At 40.7% G+C, this 15568-nt stretch overlaps 1 protein-coding gene and 1 pseudogene across 3 annotated transcripts in view; both read right to left on the reverse strand.

Annotated features, from left to right (window-relative positions):
* Positions 1 to 15568, reverse strand: part of PLCE1 (phospholipase C epsilon 1) — a 312290-nt gene that overhangs the window by 110862 nt on the left and 185860 nt on the right. The gene's annotated exons all lie outside the window — the stretch shown is intronic.
* LOC118523077 (small nuclear ribonucleoprotein E pseudogene) lies at positions 1460 to 1954 on the reverse strand (annotated as a pseudogene).

The raw sequence follows: 15568 nt of genomic DNA on the forward strand, positions 1-15568 counted from the left end.
AACCCTTGAGAGTTCCTTAAAAATATCCAATTGCATTCCAGCAATAAGAAATGAACAAAAGATTGGAGCTGAAGACCTTAAGTGCTTGCTTTTTGCCCACTGACCAGATAAATAGAACTATCTGCATTATCTATGCAGCATGGGGTTTTTATTATTTTTACCTAAAGACGTCTCTTTTTGGTAATGACAAACGTGTTTTTTTAAAAAAAAAAAAAAACCTGGTTTTTCTCAATACACCTTTAAAGGTTTTTAAATTGTTTCATATCTGGTCAAGTTGAGATTTTTAAGAACCTCATTTTTAATTTGTAATAAAAAGTTTACAACTTGATTTTTTCAAAAAAATCAACAAACGGCAAGCACCCGTCAATAAAGGTCTTAAAAAAAAAAAAAAAATCCAATTGCAGACTTTACCACGTAGCATCTAATTCAGTGTATGGGGTAGGGAGGTAGGAACCTGTCCTTTTGAAAAGTTTTCCTAAGTGATTCTGATAAAGCCTAGGAACTGCTGATCAAGGGCCCTGGCCATTCTCAAACTTAAATGTGCACAGGAAGCACTGGGGATTTTGTTAACATGTAGGTCCTGATTCAGTAGGTGTGGGGTGTGGGTGCATGGGGGCGGGGATAATAGTCTGCATTCCTAACAAGCTCCCAGATGATGCTGATGTAGATGATGCTGATGCTGCTGGTCTGGGGAACCACACATGCATTTTGTGTGTGTGTGTGTGTGTGTGTGTGAGAGAGAGAGAGAGAGAGAAAGAGAGAGAGAGAGAGAGAGAGATCTTTTAATGGTAGAATAATATAGAATAATAAATGAATCAACTATAGCTAATTACATCACCAAGAATCTTAATTTTCAACTGCCTGTAGCATGTCACACCGACCTCCTTACTGTTCCTTGAATGTGCTAGGTATGTGTTCTACCTCCACCCTATCTCCACAGGACATTTGCACTTACTGTTCCCTCTGCCTGGATTGCTCTTCCTGCATATATCCAGACAGCTCACTCCCTCAACCCCTTCCGATCTTTACTCAGATACTAGGGTCCCAGTGAGCCTTCCCTCACTGTCCTACTTAAGCTTACAATAGCCACCCCTCCCCAACACTCCCCATCCTTCTTCCCTGCTTTATCTTCTCCCTAACGCTTATCATTCCATACTTTTTACTTATTTTTCTTATTCTCTGTTTCCACCTAACTAGAATGTAACCCCTGTCAGTAGAGAATTTTGTTTTTTCTTTTCTTCCTTTTTTTATTTTTCATTTTTAAAAAAGATTTTATTTATTTATTTGACAGAAAGAGACACAGTGAGAGAGGGAACACAAGCACGGGGAGTGGGAGAGGGAGAAGCAGGCTTCCTGCGGAGCAGGGAGCCCTATGCGGGGCTCGATCCCAGGACACTGGGATCATGACCTGAGCCGAAGGCAGACGCTTAAGACTGAGCCACCCAGGCAGCCCCCCACCTTTTTTAATAAAAACAATCCCACAGCATTTATTGTACTCTGGTAATAACATAAAGGTAATCAAAACAATACGAACAAATGTTTTAGAACTACACTCCCAACAAAGGACATCTAAAAAAACAAACTACATGGCCTTCTCAAGAATTTCTCACTTCATTGATCATTTCTAGTTGGAGACACTTTGGAGCAGGGTAATATTATCTCCTTTTAGGATGATCTGACCCAATTGTTTTCTTGACTTTGTTTTAGAATGAATCTCTTCAGCATCATCTAATACGAGGTTCATGTACTCATCAAAACCAATGATACAGCCCTCTATTCGCATGTTCACTTGCTCATAGAGCCACACCTGAATTCGAGATCTATTTTGCAAGGGTCTGAAGATGAGGTTGATGGACTGAACCATCACCTTCTGCACTTTTTGGTTCTGGCCACGGTACGCCATGGTGGAAGCTGACAAAGACCGCACACTACCTCAGAAAGCAACTTCCGGAATCGAGAATTTTGTTTTTTCACTGCAGGATCTCCAAAGCCTGGAACGGTGCCAGGCACACAGTAGGCACTCGAGCAGTATTTCTGGGGGGATGACTGAATGAACAATTGAATGATATTCCAAGAGCGGCCTCAGGAAGCAAACGAAAGCATCAGCTGAGTGATAACAGGAGGAAGGGCTCATTCCCAGTTATGTTGGATCAGAAGAGGCACTCCCGGCCATCTACCTCACATCTAGAACTCTGGTTGACAGATGAACCCATTTAGGAATCTGGGGGATGCATTTTGGGGCTGCTCATCCTGGAAAGGGGCCTTTGGAGGCTGCCCTACTCACAACAAAGTGTTTTAAAGAAGCCACAGTACATTTGTTTCCTAGTCGAGGCAGCCAGCTGGCAACATCACCTCAAGACTCTCGCCGGCTAGTGCTCGCTTCCATTTCTATTTCTTATCTCATCATTCAACAAATATTTGTGGAGCAATGTCTAAGTGGCAGGACCACACCAGGGCTTCATGTGTTAAACAGAACTTTTCAAATCTACTTGCGTGCAACTGTACTTTATTTTCACTCTCTCTCCCTCCCTCCTTTCTCTCCTTCCCTTCTCTCCCCTCCCCAAGGCCTCTGGTTTAATCTCTATTATTCTGAGTAATACATGTTTGTTGTAAAAAGAAAAATCCAGTACTACAGCATTCTATACAGTAGAAAATGAAATTCCCTCCCTCCATCCCTTGATATGGGTCACCATGGTAATAAAGTTTCTCAGCCCTCCCCGCAGGTAGATGTCCCCACATTCCCTGGGGAATAGGAAGGTGGTGCAAGTAGAACGTTCACAAACCTGAATTACTTTTATATATGAAGGGACTTGCCAAGAATTTCAATTGTCAACTGTCTGTAACCAGCCTATCACACTTGTCAAAAGCTTGGCTGAGGCAAGTGGTATTTGAGAAAGATATCCTAAGGGTCATAACAGGCATTCATTTCTTAGATTTTCTTTTTTTATTTCTAAAGATTTTATTTATTTGACAGAGAGAGAGACAGCGAGAGGGAACACAAACGGGGAGTGGGAGAGGGAGAAGCAGGCTTCCCGTGGAGCAGGGAGCCCGATGCAGGGCTCGATCCTAGGACCCTGGGATCATGACCTGAGCCAAAGGCAGACGCTTAACGACTGAGGCACCCAGGTGCCCCCATTCCTTAGATTTTCTAAGCTCGCCCTATGCCAAGTAAGACCTTTGGTGAGCAACACACCTGGACCAGATTATCTTAGCCATCTACATGGATATCTTTAGAGAGCTATGTTTTTTCATGATGTCCTTTTATTGAGGGTCCGTATAAAATATGGCCAGAGAAAGACTGTTTCCAATGTTTTTGTCCTGTAAGCTGCTCTTGAAGACTATCCATTGTCTATAGGACACAGAAAACAATTCCTCCCAGGGCTGAGCTTGGATTTTCTGACAATCTGGTAGGTTGCTACTTTTTTCCTTTCTTCCTCTTCTTCCTTCTGTTCCCTCCACTCCACATTCCTTTTTCAGATAATGAGAACAATATAACCCATCACATCTCTCTTTTTGTCTAGGCTACCCGGAAGCTCTGACCAATTTTTGAATCAATGGCATCAAGTTTCCTTTGGCCTAGGCATTCTTGCCCACATCATTCCAACCTCTCCTGCATGATTCTAGACTTTTTGCTCCATTGTTTTTAAAAGCCTCTTGAGGTGTTTTTTTTTTTTTTTTTCCAAGGAGGAAGAGACATAAATGGTACATGAACAAACAGTCCAATGGTGACATTTTACAATTTATAGGTAAGGAAAATAAGGTCCAGAGAGGCTGACTTAGCTAAGAGCCACAAACAGCTGGTTAGGAAAGCTTTCAGACTAAAACCTCAGGGTTCCCACCCTTCCCACTATCCTATATTGTTTCAAATTAAACATTAATATTTCTTCTCCCTTCACATGTTGTGGATATTTACTCAGCTTGATTTTCTTTGTGCTCTGCTTTTGGAAAGAGAAGCTATGGCTGGGGTCTGTGTGATTTTTCCCCACTCATCACGTCAGTGCACCAGGTTGACAGGGTCCAGGAGGGAGGGAGATACCTTCTCATATCTTTTCTGTCTACAGAGGACCACATCCAGCAGTCTACCAAATTCACTTGGGACTTCAGACATAATAATGGGAATATGTACAAAATACCTTTAGGAAACCAAGTATTTCTGAGTATGACATTTTTGCTGTGGAGTTTGGGATCCCCAGAAAGGACAGAATGAGTTTAATGCAAGCTGAAAAACTCTACATGTTGAAGTTTAAACTACAGAAGTTTATACTCCAAAAGCAGGTGTGATCAATTGGATTAAAAATAATAATAATTTCTGCCTGAAACATTAATATGAGAGTAAAAAATCCTATTGGTACTTTGATGTTTCCTTGTATGGAAAAAAGATGGCAAGTCTAAAGATGGGTCTGGGAGTGCTAATTTGGATAAATATTCAGGGTAGACTGACAGGTGTCCACAAGTGGTGTGCAGGAAGGGGTAACAAGTCAGGGGGAACAGAGTGTGACACAGCTCTCCCATTTACAGCTGTGTGGACTCAGACAGGTTGTCCAAGTTTGTTGAGTCTCAGTGTTCCCATCTATAAAATGGGAACCACAGTAACTATACTCCAGGACTGTGCAGAGGATGGAATAAGGCCACACGTGTGGGGCACACAGTGTGGTGCCGACTTAGGGGCTCAGCCAACTGTGGATGTTACCATGTCTGAGTCGGGCTACAGCAGCTCTCATAGCCAGTCACTAACTATTTCACTTAACCAACTAGGCAAGAATCATACAGAAAAGCCTGAGAGGACACAGTAGTCCCGGAAGGAAGTGAAGTACCTGGGTACATTTAGCTGAGGACAAACTTAACTCCCTGGGGGTGGAGGCAGCTGCAGACAGGATGGTTTTCAGACTGCAGTTGTGATGAGCCAGACTTATGTTAGGATAAATCAAATCCACGAAGAAACTCTGTACCTGGTAATTGTCTAACTCTGCAGGACTTAGAGTGTGTAGTTGCAAGTTTTCCTCACCTTGTCATCACATCCTAAATGGCCGGCTTAGCATATAATACGCCAAAGTGCCCCTAGAGAGTAATCCTGGGGAAAGACCACAGTCCTAAGGTCAGAGCCCAAGGAGAAGAAAGCCTAGCAAATGAGTGGTTGGCAGCCCTGAATCTTGGGGGGTGGGGTGGAGGAGCACCAGCCTCTTTGGGGGTGGGGGGTGATGGAGAAGTTCTTGGCTCAGTTTCATCACAGACAGTGATTTGGATCTGAATGTAAAAACATCTTGCCAGAAACTTTTTGTTATAGGAAGCTCACTAGAAAGCAATGAAAGATTAAACTGCTACATATCCTTTAAAGGCATCACTATTATCTTAGGGGAGAAAGAAGACTTGAAGCCAGGAATAAATTAAGTTGAAAAAAGGAATATAGGAGTTTTCCTTTGGTATAAAATATCTTAATGGACTGACCCAGATGGTCCAGATGTTTTTAACCGGACATATTCTACATGCCACAGTCACATTATAAAATCTAGAGTTCCGTAACATTTTAAGTTGATCTTATTTGTATAGTTGCTCTTATTTGTTAATTTGAAAAGTGAAACTAAATAACATTTTAGAGAACAAACAAAAATCAAGCTGGATTTTGTTTTTAACTTGGCAGAAAGAGTGGCCTTTGATTTTGTGTCTGATAGTCTGAGTAACTATCTGCTGGATTTTTATTTATTTTACCAATTCTTTCTCCATCTTTCTTTAAATTTTTAAAAGGAAATGCCTCCCAAATATCTATAGTCATCTTTTTGGGGGGTATCTCAATGAGCAACAATAAAAAAAATCATAATAAATGTTTCATTTGAAGCTCACACAATTTATGTAATACAAACCTTTGAAAGAACATATGTAAAATTTCGTCAATATTGAACTGAAATTCCTCTGGGAATATTTTCAGTGAGGCAAAGTGTTCTATATAAACAAATGAAATTTTGCATCTTCCTAGTTCTTATTTTGCAAGGCGATAACTTCTTTTAAAGTAAATTTTTATTATTTTGAAATATTTTTCAGAAAATAATTGATAGTATAGAGAATTCCCATACACCCAGCTCCCAATTTTCTCCTTTTATTAACATCTTAAGTTAGTATAGTACATTTGTCACAATTAATAAAACAAATTGGTATGTTATTATTAACTAAATTCTATATTCATTTTTTTCCTGAGTTTTCTAATTTAGTCTTTTTCCAGAATCCTGTCCAGAATATCATATTGTGTTTAATCATTGTTTCCTTAGGCTCCTCTTGACTGTGACAGCTTCTCAGACTCCTTATTTTTATTTTTTTAGATAAAGAGAGAGAGCGAGAGCTCAAATGCACACAGGGGTGGGAGGGACCAGGCAGGGCAGAGGGAGAGGGCAAGAGAGAATCTTAAGCAGACTCCACGCCCAGTGCAGACTCCAACTCGGGGCTCGATCTCACAACCCTGAGATCATGACCTGAGCTGAAACCACGAGTTGGGTGCTTAACCGGCTGAGCCACCCAGGTGCCTTTCAGACTCCTGATTTTTAATGACCTTGGTTATGAGACATACCGGTCAGGCATTTTGTAAAATGTCCTTAGTTGGGATTTGTCTGATGTTTTTCTCATGATTGGACTGGTGTTAAGGGTTTGTGGAAGGAAGACTACAGAGGCAATGTGCCATTCTCATTATATCTCATCAAGGGCAAATGTAATCGACATGACTTTTGCCTGTTGACATTAACCTTGATCACCTGGCTGAGGTAGTGTTAGCTTACTTCCCTCCCTGTAAAATTACTCATATTTCCTCCTTTTTCATACTGTGCCCTCTGGAGGGAAGTCACTATATGCAGCTCACACTGAAGGGGTGGGAGGTATGCCAAACCTCCCAGAGGGTGGAGTTTCTAGAATAAGTTATTTGGAATTCTTTCGCATAGGAGATTTGTTTACAGTTAGCCTGTGAACAACATAGGGGTTAGGGCTGCTGATCCCGCCCCCCTCCCCGCCCCATCAAAAATCCACATAGAACTTCTGACTGCCCCAAAACTTAGCTACCTATAGCCTACTGTTGACCAGAAGTCTTACTGATAATAGTGGAATTAATACATATTTTGTATATGTATTATATACTGTATTCTTAAACAAAGCTAGAGAAAAGAACATGTTTTTAATTAAGACAATTATAAGAAAGAGAAAACGAATTTACAGTATTGCATTGCATTTATTGATAAAAGTCCACACAGAAGCGAACCTGTGTGGTTCAAGGGTCAACTGTATTCCTACTTATTTACTCAGTCGTTTACTTTTACCAGAATAGACTCATGAATATTTATTGTATACTTTGGGCTATGTTGAGAGTTTAGCTCCTACTCCATGATATTATTGCCTCAGCATCCATTTTGTGTGGCCAAGCAACCCATGGGGGCCTTGAACTGATACGAGCTTCTCCTGAGAGCAGTGCCCTGGGTAACAGCCCTCAGAGTCACAAGTAAATGTGAGTTCCGGATATGACTTCCTGAAAGACCCTTGTGACAAATACTCTCCCTTGCCACCCAGGGCTGCCCCTTGTATAAGACCCCTCAGAAGCTTACTGTAGCCCCACTCTTTTTGGTTTGAACTGACCAATCCAGCTTTAGCCCAGTAACCCCAAAGCATTCCCCTGCAGACCCTAATAAAGGCATGTGCCCCACATCCTGCCTCTCTCTCTGCCTGAAGCCTGCCTTGACTTCCCACAGTGGCCCTTGTAGGCAAGCCAGGTTCCTCCTCTAGCACCTGTGAGTAGTAACCTTCTCTAGTTCACTTTCCCTTGTGGCCTTTTGTTGAAATGTGGCTGACTACTGGACACCCCAGAGTTCTACCTAACAAATGTTCATTTAACAAAATCACAACAGGCTATAATCTAATACTACTTTATTTTGTTCAAATTGCTTTAGCTTTGACAATTGGGACATTTCTAAGTTGCCTCCTGGCCTCTTCAACATACCCCATCCTGGTGTGTTTTTGACTATTTCCTTACATTCTAACACTACCAGACACCCCAGGTTCATCTTAGATATCTCCTGTCCCAGTCTTAGAATGAACTACTTCTCTAAGGAACCCAGGTTCCTTTTTATTGGAAAAAGGTATTAGATACCAAGATCTGGGGATCAGATGGGCTTATTGCTACTGGGGTGTCAGCTGCTTCTAGGCCCCCTCAGATGGCAGAGCAAGGAAATGTATGTATGTATACTGACCAGTGAATACATACATATCTCTACACATTTCCACATGTAACCATCTGTATATTACAGTAAAATTAGTTCATACTAATGTCAAGGAAAAAAACCTTTGCTTGTTTGTTTCTTACGCCTTTCTCTCTCTAGCATGGAAAAAAAGTAAATTTCAATAGTTGGAAAATGTTGAAGAGATTACTTCTATAGTCAGTTTTCCTACCCACCCCTCTCACCCCTACTGCTGTGGGACATTTTAGAGAGCCAGTCCTCTCAGTTGCTTTAGCTGTCCTAAATGCCTTGCCCTGGGGACACTGCCTGGTTGAAGCCTGCATGTAGTTCTCCCACAGCACATCACACTATCTGTCCTGTTGACTCCACTCCTGCTGACTTCCATCACATAGGGTCATTTTTCTTTACAAAGCTGACTCACACTTGATGATTTACATCTTGGTCATTTATCTGCTTCTGTGAAAAGTTCAAAACCTAGAGCCAAGACAAACTCTAGAATGCATCTAAGGCAAACCTCTTGCTGCTTTAGACGTGCCATAACTCACTTTGTCTGCCAAGATGGAGAGGGAAAAATGAAACATTTAGCTCATGTGGGAAACACAATTTTATATATAAGTGGGCATGATCATGATCATCGGACGCAGAAGCGTCTACTTGGCTGCAGCACTTCACAGGTTACAAAGCACTTCTACTTATGCAGTTTTGCTTTTATTTCCATTGAACAGTCCTGAGATATTAAGGCAGTGTTTGCTCTTTCATTTACAGATGAAAAAAAACTGGAGTTTGTGACAAGAGGATACGGAGCAACTGGAACTCTCACATATTGCTGGGAATGCCAAATGATAGAGACACTTTGCACATCACTTTGCAAAAGAATTTAGTATTTACCCAAGAGGAATGAAACCTATATTCACCTGAGAATATTTTTAGTGGCTTAATTCATAATCACAAAAAACCCTGAAAATAACCCAAATGTCTCTCAACTGATTAATAATAAGCTATGATAGATATACGTACAATGGAATGCTACTAAAAAAAAATTACCCATGTATGAAAAAACAATGATGAATTTCCAACGCATCCTGCTAAATGAAAAAAAGCCAAGCTCAAAAGGCTATCCACCACTGTAAGATTCCATTTAAATGACATTCTGGAAAAAAGCAAAATGATAAAGAGAGGAATCAGATCAATATTCCCAGAGGTCTGCAGTCAGGGGAAGAGACTGACTACAAAGGAACAAAGGGAACTTTTGGAATGAGAGAAATATTCTCTCTCTTGATTGTGGTGGTCGTTACACAATTGTATGCATTTGTTAAAATTCAAATGGTACACCAAAATGGGTGAATTCTACTGTAGGTAAATTATACTTCAATTTAAAAAAGGAAGGATGAAAATTGAAAGGGAAAGGTGGTGGAAAGGAAAGTTTAAAGAAGCTTAGTTACCAACTAAGCAAGTTGGGCATAGTCACCAAATGGAACCAGAAATTGAACCCACGTCTTCTATCTTCAAGTCCAGAGCTTTTCTATTGAGAGTGGACACATTTCTAGAAAAGAACTGATTTTCAGTCTTCCCTGCTTATGGACACAAACTCAGAATGGGAATCCTAAATGCTGACCCCTCTCTTCTTCTTCACACTTGGAAGTAGAGCTCTCTCATTTTCCTTCCTAGGACAAATGTTGATCCTTAAGGATTTGGAATGACAATAGCCAACCTATGAAGGATGAGACTACATCTTAATGTCATGCCTCATTGTCAGAAATGTTGCAAGAAAGGATCTGAGTGGAGGATTTCTCCAAAGAAGATATACTAATATAAGCACATGAAAAGATGCTCAACATTATTAGCCAGTTAGGTAAATCAAATCAAAACCACAATGAGCTACCACTTCATACCTACTAGGATGGCTATAAGCAAAATAGAGAAGAGCAAGTGTCAGCAAGAATGGGGAGAAACCAGAACCCTCATCTGTTGCTGATGAGAGTGTAAGATGGTACAGCCACCTTGGAACACAGTTTGGCAAATCCTCAAAATGCTGAACAGTGTGTTACCATATAACCCAGCAATTCCACTCTAGGTATATACCTAAGAGAAATGAAAACACACATCCATACAAAAATACATGAATGTTCATAAGAGCATTATTTATAATAACCAAAAAGTGGGAACAACCCTAATGTCAATCAACTGATGAATAAACAAAATGAGGTATGCCATACAATGGAATATTATTTGGCGATCAGTATTGATCCATGGTATAACATGGATCAAGCTTAAAAACGTAAGGTTAAGTGAAAGAAATGATGTACAAATGACCCCATCTTATATGATTCCTTTTGTGTGAAATGTCCAGAATAAGCAAGTCCATAGGAACAGAGGATAGATTAGTGGTTTCCCGGGGCTAAAGTTAGTGAGGAATAAAAAACAACTGCTAATAGGTATGGGTTTCTTTTTGGAGCAATGAACATGTTCTAAAGTTATAGTGATGGTTATACAACTCTATGAATATACTAAAAAGCCACTGAAGGGTACACTCTATTTTTTATTATAAATTTTTCTTTTTTAAAAATTTTAATTCCAATGTTGTTAACATCCAGCGTTATATTAGTTTCAGGTGTACAATATAGTGATTCAACAGTTCCATATATTATTCAGTGGTTATCTGAACTGTATACTTTAAGTGTATGCATGTATGGCATATGGATTATATCTCAATGAAACTTTCATAAAAATTATACTGACAACAACAAACAAAAGAGAAGTGTTGCCAGGAGTAGAGAAAACAGCCAGGAAGGAGGACTGAGCATTCTGGCCAGGCAGTCCCACCTCATTAAGCCTGAGTGGGGCCCTTTCTCCCTAAATCTCTCTCATAAAAGGCAGGCTATAGATCCTCCCCTCCCATCTTAAAAAGTTTTCCCTCATCTGAGCTGGGAGTGCAGTTGCTTCACCTTTGGTGGCTCTGCCCAGCTGTAATAATCAGGCTAAAGATGGACTGGATTAGAAATCATCACCTCAAAGGAAGGAAGAGAACACTTCATGCCAAAATATATTGCAATAACAGAACCCTCAGTGTCACTCCCACCCCACAGAACCCAAGCCCCCTGAGCCCACAGCCTTGGCTGTTGACCAGCCCACTCAGTTCCTCCCTCTTCCTTCCCTCAAAATAGGGTTATAGGAAGTGGGTAGTGCATATAGGATATTCTGGATTCAGTATTACATTCAATTCACCTGACACATTAAGCATCAGAGGATTATAATAACAAGAGATGGCATTTCTTGATCATAACAATCTTACCTAGAGGGAAGTGTTATCCTCATTTGACAGATGGGCAAAAGGAGGCTTAGAAAGATTTAGAAACTTAGGTCATGTAAACAATATAGCTGGGATTCCAACTTGGGGAGGTCAGACTCCAGAGCTCAAGTTCTAAGGGGGTGTTAGAGATCATCTGGTCTCATCCCTTATCTTAATGGTCAGAAAATGATGCGCCCAGGCTACAGGACTTATTCAATATGACAGAACTGGCTAGAGGCAAAGCAAAGATTCCAGACTCATGATCTTATTAAAAGTTGCCTTGGTCTTTTTTAGATTCATGGTACGGATATGGAAGAAATTCCCTGAAGTCAGAGTCTCACATCCATAGTCCAGAGTTATCTAACTTGGGTTCTAAAACCATCCCAAGCAGATGGTATGTATTGTTTTCTCAAGGGTTTCTAAGAAAGATGTTCTCAAAATCTTCAGAGAGTTATACTGCTGTAAAATGTCCTCCCCTGCACCCCTCCCTGCCCCCCAACTAGTTTCATTTTCCCAAGAGAAAAGGGAATCATTGGGTATGGTGCTCTCCTCCTCAAACATGTCATGTCATGTCCCTCCTCTTCCCAAAATAAATAAATAAAGCCCCCAATTCTTAGGGTGACATTCTCAGACCCAAACTTCTATTTCCATTATCTCTCATTGTGTCCCTTTACACAGGGACTTCTTTCCGGTTAGTTGGATCTCCAGGGTTGGGACATTTAGTCCCTAAATCACAAAGTCCAAGAACTAGAAGAGCCTTTGTGGAACTGGACTAGTCCACTACCCTTTCTCTTTGATTGTGATTCTCACCTTGGGGAGGAGGGTGAGGACAGTCTTGGCCAGGATTGGGGCAGGGCAGGTAGGGGAGAGAACATGTAATGTTTTAAAAATGTATATTTAGTATTATAAATAGCTTTATTCATGCTACTAATTATATTTGGAAATTCCAAAATCACATTAGATGTTCACATGAGGGTTTTTTAAAAAAACATTTTGAAAGAAGACATGAGTCGAAAATGTTAGAAAACTTTAGATGCAGTTTCTCTCTGTTCTATGAATCCAGATATAGAGAGTGGAACCAACCCTAATATCAGTACCTCTATCTGCCACCTTTGTAATCATTCAAGAGCCCACCTAGGTGTGCCGAACTGTTCAAAATGGGGACCATTTCCCCAAACTTCTTGAGAGCTTGTAAGCAGTGATCTTAAAATGTTACAGAATTGGAAGGAAAAATTTCTCATCTGTTCTAAAAGTAAGTAATCCAGAGTTATTAGTTTTCTAGCATCATTATCTTCACATTAGTTATTTATTGACTTCTGGAGTCTGGGTCAATCACCGTGGCAAACATATTTCCCTAAAATTACCTCTTTTAATACTTGAAACGACCCTTTTTGTTAGGTGGGTGCCATTAGCACCATTTTATAGAGGAGACAGAGGTATCGAATGGTTAAGAAAGTTGCTTGGGGTCACACAGATAGTAAGTAGTGCAACAGGGATTCCAATTCAAGTCTCAGAGCCCATGCTCTCACCCAAGCTGCCATTTTGTGCACCATGTGAATGGTGTGGTGTCTCTGTTACTTCCCACAGAGTTCAACATGCAACAGTAACTCATCCAGGCTGACGAATGTGAAAGGTGCATGCAGGGATCAATGAGGGAGAAAACTGGACAGGTAGGTTGTAGAGCCCCTTGCATGTGGCTAAGATGTCTGCATTCTGTTTGCCTGGCAATAAGGAGCGCCTCAAGAATGAAGAGCAGACTGCTATGCCTTAGTAGTGTCACAGGGACAAGGAACAAATGTGGAAGCCAAATGGATGAATGTGGACTTTGTTCATAGGTGTCACATAATTCCCTGGGAAAGGAGGCAACCCTATTAGCCAAAGTAGGATATTTGGTTCTGTGTGGGTTTTTATTAGCAGAATATCCCTCATTGGCATAGATAATAGTCACTTATATTGGACTACATAACAGGTGTCTTGCCTTGTTTGGAATAGGAATAGAAACTTAAGTCCCGGTGTCTGGCTTGAAATTCTACTGAAATAGCTTTATGCCTCAAAGTAGTATGAAGTAAACATTTTTATAACTGTTACAGATGTTAATAAGGAAATCACATTGTAAGAAGCAATAAAAAAATGTACTTTAAAAAAAAGATAGTTTCATACCACACTTTCCATGGATTTAGCCTGCTTATCTCATCCATTGGTGGGGGACCAAGCTTTTGAGAGCCTAGCAGGGAAGCCCGCCTTATGTTTATTCTGCAGTAGAGAGAATTAGTTTCAGCTCACTTGCAGAAGTGGATTTCAGAGGAAGGGATTTGACAAAGTTGTTAAACTCAGTGGAGGCAGAAGAGGAAAACTGGGCTGATTATGTATCTGAGCACTGTCACTTTGAAATTCATTCTGGCCCCCAGAGTATAAATACACTTCAGTATTTTTGTTAGGATTGCCAGAAAATCAGCAAGTGTTCACTTTCTTTGGCCAACAAAAGCATGACTCTCTACACAAAAATTTTCTGCACATTTATAAACAAGAACATTTAGAAAATCCCCTCTTGCTGAGAGATATGACAACAGATATATTTAACTGAGCCATAAAATAAAGCAGATACTGAGAATACCAGTAGGTTCATCAAGCACAGGAAAAGTTTTTATGTCTCTCTTCTGACACAAACTTATACACGTCTTCCTATCCCCCCACAAATACCTTCCCTGTCCTGAGCTGGCCTGATGAGCCATCAGCCAGGTTTCACCTTTGTTTTCTGTCAGACTTCTCAAATAAGTATACACAATCCAATTTCTACATTTTCTCACCACGGAACCTTGGTTTTCCAGCAGGCTATTTTCAGCAGCCCAGCAGGCTATTGCTATGGTGGTCTCCAAGTGACCCATGACCTCCCACCCAAATCTACGGCAAAAACTTTTCTCCCTCGCAGAATCTCCCAGTTGAACCGAGGCCACTAGATGATCTCAAACCGTTTGGCAAACTTGTTCTGTAAAGAGCCTGATGATAAATATTTTAGGCTCTGTGAGCCATTCAATCTTGCCGCAATACTCAGCCTCGCCATTACAGTACCAAAGCAGCCATAGACAATATGTAAACTAATGAGTATGGCTGTGTTCCAATAACATTTTATTTAGGGACATTGAAATTTGAATTGCATACCATTTTCACCTAATATTATTTCACAAAATATTATTCTTTTGATTTTTAAAAAATTATTTAAAAAATGTAAAAAGCATTCTTAACTCATAAGCTGTACAAAAAAAGGTGGTGGAATGGATTTAACCCCTGTGCCATTATTTGATCTAGGTCAATCTTCCAACCCAAACCAGGAGTTTCTTCCCAGCTTTGCAGCCAGTCAGCCAGGCTCTGTATGGAACTTTCTCCCATCAGAAGAGGCTCACTACCTCAGAGGCAGCCTGCTCTAAGGCTGAGATGAAATGACTAGATTTGGTTCTGCCTGCTGACATCACAAAGAATAAGTCAACTTCAACTTTGTGGTAACCCTTCAAATACTGAAAAGTACCTATTCTGACCACCTGTTAAGTCTCCCATCTTGGGACAATAGTCCAGGTTTCCATTGTTGCTTGCACAGCGTTTTTTAGTTTTCTCTCTGCTCTGGTCTGTAGAAATCCTTCTGCAAATCTGGCCTCAGACTACACTTCAGGTGTGCCCAGTTTAGGGGACAGGTTAGTAAGGCCATTGCATTCTGTGATCTGCTCACCATCGTGGACTCTGTAATGCACTTCTGGACTTCCCTGGCTCAGGATAATGGGATACTTATTTTTGAAATTCTTCCCCCTTGGTCTTCATCACCCATGCTGCCTGATTCTCATGGGAGGCCCACATTCTCCTTCTCCTTGGAGCCTTTTATCTGCCACAACAGTGGGTGTTACCAAAGCTGGATCCTTGGAGTCTGTGATCTCTCTCACACTTGACATCTTAGAAAACAGATGAATTCTCATGACTCAGCCATCCCTTCTATTGGGATTATTCTCAAATTGTATCTGCAGCTTCAATCTCCTCATATGTGAGCTCCAGGTTCTCACCTCCCACACCCTTAAAGACCTTACTTTAC

This window comes from Halichoerus grypus, chromosome 7, assembly GCF_964656455.1.
Source record: "Halichoerus grypus chromosome 7, mHalGry1.hap1.1, whole genome shotgun sequence".
Classification (NCBI taxonomy): Eukaryota; Metazoa; Chordata; class Mammalia; order Carnivora; family Phocidae; genus Halichoerus; species Halichoerus grypus.